Genomic DNA, 10,843 nt, shown 5'->3' with positions numbered 1-10,843 from the left:
GTTGTGTTATCCCCCTGAAAAAAAAAACAAAGCTAGTTATTGTTTATGAAGACAATAAATTTGTAAGCAGTATTTATGTAAAGATGAGTACCTATTGCAAAATTGTGCACAATTTCAGTTTTATGGTGATTTTAGTTTTCTTTTTGGTTTATGTAAACTGAAACATTTGATATGAACTCAAGTTTTGTAGTTGTTGCTTGTGAATCTTTGCCTTTTGTGTAATGAGACCATTGAAAATGTAGTGGAAGGAGAACCTACTTAAAGTTGCTTTATTTAGAAGCCACATTGTAAATTGATACCTTTCTTAATATTTAGTCTATGGCTTTTTTGTATAATCATTGATATAAAAGCCATACATACAGCATATTATTTACATAAAAACTGTGACAAAGTTAAGCCTTTTGAAGTTATAATTACACTGATAATTAGGGTGTGCTACATGGATTCTGTTGAAAAGCAAAAACAAAACTAGCCAGCCAGTAGATGAAATATTGTCTCTTTGGTCATAAAACATCTACAGTTTATTATAAAATGAAGAAAAGCAAAAGCAGTGGTATGTAGAAAGATGCTAATTTAATCTTTATTCTCTCCTTTATATATACCAGTTTTCCATTGCAGCATATATTCTTCAGATAAACTCAACTTTCACCTTTATTCTTGATGAGTGCTCTTGTTGGTGTGTCTCACAGACTCAAGAAGCAGCATCTTAACTTCCATGCTGCTTTTCTAGAAATATTATCATCATTATATTTATCACTTTACAATTTGGTATGTATATTAAGTTACTTAACATATAAATAGCAAAGTGGGTGGGTCGGGTCGGGTAACGGGTTACGAGGAAAGTGGGTTCGTGTAAAAAACGAGTCGTTTTAAAAAAGTTTTATTTTGTTAGAGTTGAAATAGGTTATCACTAAAAAGGCTTGAGCTGAAATGAGCTGTTTTATTGTTATACTTTTTGTGGTGGCCGGTGGTTGTGTAGGTGGTGGGTCAGTGGCGGCAAGAATGACGTCACATTGGTGATCGAAAGTGGCGTTGATGACGGCATAGGGTGGTTAAGGCAATGGTGGTGAAGATGGTGGCGGTGATAGACATGGTGATGCTAGTACTAGCAACTAGTAGTAGTAGGTGCTGGCAAGACAATAAATGTGGATTTGTAGGTATTGTTTTCTCTTTATATTTTGCCTGTTCTTCACTTTTTAACACTAAGAAGTAACGGTAACCCCCCCCCCCCCCCCCCCCGGTTTTCCGGTAGTTCCTTTTTCTAAAAACTAACTACTCTCCAAGTCAGTGCCAAGGTACTATGGATAAACACTGGATGCTGCTAGGATGCCCATTGACCATCAACATTTTTCAGGTCATCATATACTTTTATTTGCTTGTCCTTTCTTTCTGTACATTATTTGCTTCTAATACAAATAAAATAAGTGAACGCATATTGAGGGATTAGTTTGGTAACGAACCGATACCGATCTCGAACTTTCCAAATCTTAGTACCGGTACCGAAAATGCTCCGTTTGATACAAAAAAGTCAGTAAATACCGGTATGATCCTGAATTTTCCGATCCAAATTTTCTTAAAACCTCGATACTGGTACTGAATTGCTCGTTTCGGTGCTGGTACCCGGTACCATTTACTCATCCATACTCATATTATACATTTTTTTAATTATATTAAAAAGTAAAAAAATTTTAATACATTCAAAATAGTTGCCTCTTGTTGTACTTTACCATGACATTATTTATAAAACATCTCCCATTCTATTTTCTGTTTTCTTTTTTTTTTTTACTTTTGAATTGATTATTAAAATGTTTTATACTTTTATCATATTTTCAAATACTAATAAGTCGTAGCATAAACATTACATATCTAATATTTACTAATGTAACTTTAACCTCTTCAATATATTATTATTATTATTATTATTATTATTATTATTATTATTATTATGTGCAATACTAGTACAAGAAAATATTAATATGTATTATAAATAAGAGAATCTAGTGAGACTTTTTATATTATTGAAAGAAGATCCATCATTAATGTTCAGTACATAAGAATATATATATATATATAAACTACCAAATACAGTTGTAACTGTATATCTGATTTTATAACACTCCCCCTCAGATATACATGATTTTATATTACACACTATCAACAGTATACTACTGGATAATGTTGGATCGGTTCTTCTGAACTGATATTAACTAATACTTCATGATTAGTTATATTAAGTCAATCTCCTACCGTTGCTGCTTGACTTGATTTTAATGTAGTCATCTCCAATAGGAACTATGCAAGTTATATTGTCTTCAGATATAGTCTTTGTGTTGTTCATGATTTGGTCTAAACCACGTGCCTCTTGTAAGTGTTGGATCATTGATCTTCATGAATGAAAATGTAGTCGAATTATAGTCGAGCTCAGTGCAAGTCTGATGGATATCCTGCATAAACATAACATTGGACTTGTAATTTCCTTACGGAACAAATCCATGTCTTGAGTCCTTTAAGGATATTAACTTATCATTTAATACGCTTAATGATGTTGCCTCGTTAAAAACCTTGCTAGGAAAAACCAGGTGGGACAAAACCATAGCTAAGGAAAAAAAATTGTGCATCGCGTATTTTATATAATAAACAGCATGTTTCAAGATGATGTTAAATCGGTACTTCAGGATCTATAAAATAAACTGATGCTACTAGATCAATTATGTTAGCTCATTAAAAACCTTACTAAGAAAACCTCTTAGGACAAAACTTAGTGAAGGGAAAAAGAGTACATCGTGGTAGAATAAAATCAAATTTCACTAGCACATATAATAATAATGCAATATTCATTCTCGTAATATTTACAAGATATATTGAGACATTGATCTCATGTAACTATGGTACTTCTGGACCAAGTACATCTTCTCCCTCTTCCTGAGGGCGGTATGGATCTTTATATGGATCCAGCGGTCGATGAACCATAGGTACGCTAAATAGATGGCCTTCAATCATATTGAAACGAACTAACATCTTCTGGATGTATTTTGACTGGTGGACGAATGTGCCATTGCACAGATGCTCGAACTACAGGCCTAGGCATAATTTTGTTAAACCAAGATCTTTCATTTCAAATTCTTTCTTTAATAATTGGGCATCTTTCTCTATCTCTTCAGGAGATCTTTTTATGTTATAAACCAGGGAGAATATAGAGAGGAAACCGTTCATCCATTAAAAATTATCATAAATATGCCATATACATAACATATATATGCAATACCAAAATCCATAAAACATTGGGTCGTGTCATAGTGTTTATAACAATATGTATTGAAAAACGTAATTGTTTTTGTGAACAATGAAGCCAAAGTTCCCCTAAAAGAATCGGCCGGCCCATCTCTCTCACCATTTGACAAATGGGCTACCGCATTGAATTTCAGGTTGGTTGGGTTCCTTTCTAGTTTTCTACATGGAAAGGCACAAAACTGTGCAGGCCGTAATCCGTATCTACAATACATGTAATTAAAGAGTCATTTTTATTTTTTTTACTATTTTTAATCGCCATAACTTCTAAAATAATTTTTTTTTTTGTTAAAGCAAAACTTTAAAAATTATAATTATATTGAAAGTAAAATATTTATAATACTTAGGTGAGTCTCAAGAAAGCTTATCCAAAAAAAAAAATAATTCACCAATAAATATTGGAATTTAAGGTTAGTAGAAAAGAAAAAGAAAATAAACTAGCACAAACTCCAGAAGATGAAAGTAACACACAAATGTTCTGCACTCCTACACTCAGATTTCATGTATGAATTATGATAGATTAATGTTTTTAGGTAGTTAAGGATTGTATACAAAAATTATATGTATAAGGTGTGAACTGTGAGAAAACATCTAAAAAATCATCAAAAACTTTTGACGTGAAACTGAACATTGATCGTGCATGAACATCATAATGTACCAAAAACTCAACAACTTTAAACAAAAATCAACCTGACTATATATTTTATTATAATTCAATTATTTGGAGTCCAATTGTAAATCAAACACCATGATATTTATATCTGACACATGTACTGCCGTGAGTCTTATGAGCATCAACGGATGTCGGAGATTCTCACATTCATGAACTGTAGTTAAAAGAATTTGTCATTAAACTTTAGAATGATGAAGATTGTGACCAAATGCAGAATTGAAACAACTCTTTGAATGAATATGTAGTTTTGTTACACGATTTTGTCGGATAAATTCTTGTTTGAACATATTTGTTTTTTTTTTACGTTAATTGATTATGTTTGGTTTGAATGGATGTGATCATACTTGAATGTTAATTATTTTATAAGAATTTAGTAAATAATGTCATCCAAACATTATAGGCCTAGATGTATGTTAATCAATCATTTATTTAGGAAAAAAAAAAAAGGTTATGCCCAAATTTAACATTTTGAGCCAAAAACAGTTTTTCGGCATAATAATTTTAAGCTTAAACGGTAAAACTAAAACAAAACCGAACCCAAATCAAAAAATCTTGGTTGCAACTAATTTTTAAATGACCAACTCACACGCCCACGGCCCACTAATCTTATTCTAAGTCTATACTTTTGTCCACCGTAGGACTCCAACCCTCAGCGGTTGATGAGGAACAACACTATGGACACACCTGATTATGGTTAATTAAATCCTTTACTAAGTAACGCATAACTTAATCAACAATTGACCTCCATAACAAATAACAAATCAGTACCTGAATATTTTAGCTAATTTTGATCAACTTATGAAACAAACTAAAAGTACACAAGAAAATGAGGAACATAAAACAGATACAACAACTAAGTTAGGGAAGTGTTGATGATTTTAAAAGCATGCAGTCAATGGAAACCCACACAAGCACCGGTTATGAAAGTAAGCCGTGTTATCGTAGTTCTGCAGCCTCCCACCCACCGGAATTTCACCGCACAGTTTATTATAGCTCACGTTCAATGCCTGCAGTTGTAGTCTTGTCAATGCCTCAGGCAAATTCCCATATATACTATTGTGGTTCAAGTCCAACACCTACAAGCTAGCTGGAAACTCATTCATCGCTGAGAAATTAAACTCGAACATGTTTCTTGAAAAGTCAGCTGTTTGAATGGTCTTGTTCGTACCAAAAAACACAGATAAGTCTCCCTGCAGCTTGTTTCTGGACAAGTCTAACGACGTAAAGTTCACCTGCGCAGTGGCGGATTCAGAATAAAATCAAATTACCTATGGAACCTAGAGATATTCATAAACGGTCAAACCAATCAAACCATTCAAGCAAAAGCAAGTTGGCCAGTTTGAAATATATACGGTCCGGTTTTAATGGTTTGATGGTTTTAACTTGAAATCGGCCCTTTTATATTTATTATAAATGAACAGTCCTTATTAGTTATAAAATTTAACAAAACCACTTTTTGTGGTCCAATTCTGTCAAAACTGAACCACCAAACTATAAGACCATCAAAACCGGCCGGTAATAGTATGCATGAAACTGAAATAACCAAGCTGTAACTGAAATAAACCGAACATTAATAACCAAACTCATTATGTTTTTCTTTTTATTGAAACCCTATTTTTCGATTCAGGCTCGGTTTTGCTATCAAAAAAGCTAGAAACCGAACTGGAACAAAATAACCAAACTGTAACCAAAAATACTGGTTTTAAGTAATTTATAAGAAATTAATAACCGGCATAGCTCAAAAACTTTGGATAAAATGTGTAACAATCAATTAGTTGGTAATTAACAAGCCCAAATGGTAAAGTGATTCAGGCCCAAATTTATTACTTCAGATCATTTTTTTTGTTTAAAATTTTTAACCCAAACGATTTAAACCGATAGCTAAAACCAAAACAATCCTATTGTAAAATGGTTTTAAAAAACTTTGAAACCGAAGTTTTAGTTTTTGATATGATATGAGCCCAAAACCTTAATTACAGATTTAGCTAAAAGTTTTCGTCCAAGCCAGCCAAACCGGATCATGGACATTCCTTTTGAAAATTTTATATGCATATTTGTGTGCCTAGAGTTGCATTATTAACCTGAGCCAGCGATCTGGGAACAGTTCCTGTCAGCAGATTATGAGACAAATAAATGGCCGGTACTTTTCCTGTGAAGTTCCCAAACGAGTCAGGAATGGGCCCGGTTAACTCATTCCGGTCAAGGTGAAGGCTTTCAAGATTTGGAAGTGTAGCAAGCTCGGGCGGGATGGAGCCGTTGAAATTATTATAGGACAAATCGAGTGTACTTAAGGTTTTGAGTTGGCTGAGAAAAGAAGGAATGGGACCAGAAAGATTTGTCCAGCTGATGGTAAGTGTCTTAAGGTGGGTGAGTTTGGTAATGGTGGCGGGTATTTGGCCGGTGAGGTTGGTGAGTTCACGAAGGACGAGCGTTTCAAGGTACGGGAGATTGCCGAGGGTGTCGGGGATGGTGGCAGAGATGTCACCAGAGGAGATGGTGAGGGATTTGATACGGTCGTTGTATTGTATGGATCGCATTCTACAAAATGCCATTTGCAGCAGTCGGAGCTGCTGGTCCACGTGGCCAACACGTTCGGGTTACCGAGTGAAGAAACACTAAGTGAACCCTGGGCAGATTATAGATAATCTGGGGGTTAAGTAATGTTTCCCACGAGGATGAGGTTCAGCAGAGAAGATTGTTCTTCAGATGACCTGCAAAACAGACACTGTAAGCTCGTTACTGAGAAGGGGGGGGGTTCCTCCTTGTGACCACCCTCCGGCGTGAGAATCAGACTAGATTGCTCTGAATATAAGTGTATATTAAGAGATTGCTAGATAAGATGAGATATGTCCTTACCATTCCAAGGTGTTGGAGTATTTATAGCCGAAGGTAGGTTTCCTAGAAGTTACAGCCGGCTGAATAGTATTCCTGTTCCACCAACAGTGGACTACGCACAGGCCATGCTGGTTGGTGGATAGGCTACGGCCAACAGTAAAGGTCGGCTGTACACTGTTCCTTTACTGCCGGCTACGCACTGTTCCAACAACTGTAGGCTGCGCACGTCCCATCGTAAGGGTTGGTGAGTAGGCAGCGGCTAATAGTGACAAACAGTACTAGAGGGTGCTCCTCCTCGTATTGTTGTCGGTGAGCTGTCACCCTGTGATTGGTTCATGGGCTGTTCTGATCAAATTGTCTGTTCCGCCCATACCTTAGTAGGTATAGTACGAAAGATCTTCCAGAAGCATACGGACTGACTCATTTAGGCGGGAGTATTCCTGCCTTGCTCATTCCTTCATGTGACTACTGAAGTAGCTAATGCCTTGTGCGTGTAGCCTTGCTGTTAGTGCGGGTAGCCTTCCCTGATGGCTTGTACCCGCAGCTGCGGGAACAGGCGGGGTACTTCACCATTGGAAGGCTTTCCCTGCGGGTACAGCTGGCGTACTGCGCGTAAGGTTCTCTGAGCATGGTGGGTCCTGTTGGAGCAGTTGGTTGTTGCGCAGACGTCCCTGTTCAAGGTGAGTCTTGCGGGTCCAACTGGGCTCTGCTGGGACCTACCTCTTCACCGAGGGAGTTTTTGAGTCGAAGGAGGGTGATTTGGTCTTTTACATTGCGATAGAGAAAGAGGGAGTGTTGAACATAGCAGGGCAATGGTAATGGTGACGGTGAAGAAAGAGGTCTTCATCTTTGCATGACATGTAAACTAAAAGAATCCTATTTATAGATATTCAGAAGTGTACACACAAAAGAGCTATCTAGATCAACTATGTTGTGCAACGGTATTCAAACAAACAATGTTTTTTTTATGATATGAAACAAAATGTATGATCCTTTTAGTAGTTTATGTACCTTTTGTCTTTTGCAAATTTAAACTATTAAATATAACATGCTTTTCTTTCCTTGAGTAGTATATATTTTTAAAAATTTTTGATGTTTAAGATGACAGATATATGATTTTGGATTTTTTATGTTTATGTTTATGTTTAAATGAGTAATGCAGTATTTAACTTTAAAACTGTCTATTTTTTTTTTAAAATGCTCAGGACTCGTTTTCGATTGTAAGATCGATTCGAACGGTAATCCAGTAGACTGGACAGGTTTTTAAACATTGATAAAGATACTACATACATTCTCAATCAACATGGTGACGAGTGACGACCAACAAAATCAAACCACCTGAAGAGGTAGGTCCCAGCAGAGCCCAGTTGGACCCGCAAGACTCACCTTAAACAGGGACGTCTGCGCAGAGACCAACTGGATCCGCAGGACCAACCATGCTCAGAGAAGTGACGTCCTTACGCGCAGTATGCAAGCTGGTCCCGCAGGAAATGCCTCCCATGGTGAAGGACTCCGCCTGTTCCCGCAGCCTCGGATACAAGCCATGAGTGAAGGCCACCCGCGCAGCATGGCTACACGCACTAGGCACTTAACTCTCCCCAGTGTCACCTGAAGGAATGAGCAAAGGCGGGAGGGGGAAAACTCCCGCCTAAATGAGCCAGTCCGTATGATGGAGGATCTTTTGTGTGATACCTGACGAGGTACAGACAAAAGATCTGACCAAGAATGCGACAGCTCACTGACAGCAGCATGGCAGACAGCACGCCACAGCACTGTGACCAATAGCCGCCGCCTACCCACCAACTCCTGCCATACCACGTGCCTAGCCTGTTGTTGGCAGAAGAGGAAGAGTGCACGACACGCCTGCTCTGTGTCAGCCGCTACCTATCCACCACTCACAGGCAGGGCACGTGCATAGGTTACAGTTGGTAGCGTGTTGGGCCGGCTAAACCCCTTGGAAACCTACCTTCGGCTATAAATACCCCAAATGGTATGACCATCTCATCTTATCATATTATCATCATATATACCTGATATCTGCTCTAGCAATCTCTTAATATACTTTTATATTTAAAGAGCAATCTAGTCTGATTCTCACGCCGGAGGGTGGTCACAAGGAGGAACCCCCCCCTTCTCAGTGACGAGCTCACGGTGTCTGTTTTGCAGGTTATCAGAAGAACCATCTTCCAAGGGTCTAACCCCTCGTGGGAAACAGCTCTCCAACCCCTAGGTTACCAGTAATCGGTCGGGGTTCGACTGGTGTTTCTTCATTGGCGCCATCCGTGCATAAAGCTAGAACTTCATTTTTCTCCAGTTTTTTCAAACTTCTAGAAAGATGGTTAAAGAGACTCCGGTAACCACAACCCCAGCTACTGGAGGGAATACCGGCAACACAGTTTTTACAAACACTACCCCGGTTACCCAAGCCGGGGCAAGTGAAGTAAATTTTACGAACACTACCCCAGTTACCCAAGCTGGGGCAAGTGCAGTAAATAATCGCCCACTGGGATTCACCGATACCCAGTTTAAAAAACGAACAAGACTCCCCCGCCAAACTCTCGAGGAAGTTAAGGCATGGGCGGAGGCACGACAAAAGGAATTCCAAGCTGAGTTGGACGAACGCTTGCGTTCCGTCCAACAGGCCGACGAATTCGAAGAATACTTGGACAATGACTCGGAGGAATCCGACTCCGACGCGAACCCTCGCCATAGGGCAAAAGGGAAGCGTAAGGAAACGGATTCCCAACCGAGAAGGCATTTTGGACAAGCCTTCAAACCAAAAAGCACAGGTGGAAGTCCACGAGACTTCTCCAAAACGTACAGACCGAACGTTGCAAATGCGGGAACGTCCAAATTTGCAAGGGACATTGCGGAAGCAATTGCCCCAAAAAGTGCCAAACAAATGCCCAACATAGGCACTTATGATGGTATGTCCGACCCAGACGACCATTTGAACAGGTTCATAGCAGGGGCAACCGTCAGCAACTGGACGGAACCCACGTGGTGTTACATGTTTCAAATGACGCTGGTGGGGGCTGCTAGGGTTTGGTTTGATCGTTTACCGGTTAACCACATTTACGACTGGGCAGACTTCCAGCAGAAGTTTAGCCAACACTTCAGCCAGCAGCGAAAGTATACCGAGGAGCAATGGACAATCCTCAAATGCATACGGGAAGAAGATGAATCTCTACCAAACTTCATCACTCGCTTCAACTCAAAGAAGTTAAGTTTGGGCAATATCAGCGAGGATCTTGTTCGCGCAGCCTTCATCCAGGGCGCGCAGGACCCAGAGCTTATCCGCACCCTAACGGGTAAAGATGGAATGCCATCCACATGGGATGGCATCATGACAGCAGCTAAACGCTATGCGGAAACGGAGAAGCAACTGGGTAGAGACCTTCCGCAGAACACAAACCTGTACACCCAGAGGACGAGAGAGGACAACATCCTCACCGCCCGATTGAACAAAAAACGGAAGCAAGGCATTTGGCAGTCAAGGGTAAACTTTGACACCTCATCCGGCTTACAGCATCGATTGGGTGAAAGGGATAATGTAAAGCTGCACCGGAACTCCAGATGGACGCCACTTACCAAAAGCGTCACTGACATATTTGCTACTGAAGAGCTCCCATGGCCAAAGCCTCCAGTAATCCGACATCGTCACGATGCTGATCGGAGCAAGTACTGTGACTATCACAGAACAAAAGGCCACAACACTGAAGAATGCATAGACGTAAAAGACATGGTCGAAACATTCGTCAGAGATGGGACGCTCGCACACCTCGTGGCGAAATAAAAGCTAAGCAGGCAGGTGCGTGTGGAACCATGGCTGGGGTAAACATGAATAAAAAATCAGCTTCAATATGGAGACTACATGCTGCATAAAGAACGAGATCCCGAAACAGGTGCGTGTCGGCTCGATGGCACTCCTGTCCCAACATGGAAGGGAGTTCAATTACACAGTTTGCATGTAATCAATTCCAATTTGTACAGAAAAGGCCAAGAGCCACTTCTAATGGAAATGATTCTCTTTCAAACGTCGAAGCT

At 39.4% G+C, this 10,843-nt stretch overlaps 1 pseudogene; it reads right to left on the bottom strand.

The window, feature by feature from the left end:
- Positions 1-4,629: 4,629 nt before the first annotated feature.
- On the bottom strand, positions 4,630-7,643 carry LOC143544876 (polygalacturonase inhibitor-like; annotated as a pseudogene).
- Positions 7,644-10,843: the final 3,200 nt, after the last annotated feature.

The sequence above is a fragment of the Bidens hawaiensis genome, unplaced genomic scaffold, assembly GCF_021521415.1.
Source record: "Bidens hawaiensis isolate Kalapana, Puna unplaced genomic scaffold, B.hawaiensis_p1.1 tig00013778_1, whole genome shotgun sequence".
Classification (NCBI taxonomy): domain Eukaryota; kingdom Viridiplantae; phylum Streptophyta; class Magnoliopsida; order Asterales; family Asteraceae; genus Bidens; species Bidens hawaiensis.
Note: the sequence above shows the minus strand (reverse complement) of the source record. Positions and strands in the feature narration are given on the sequence as shown.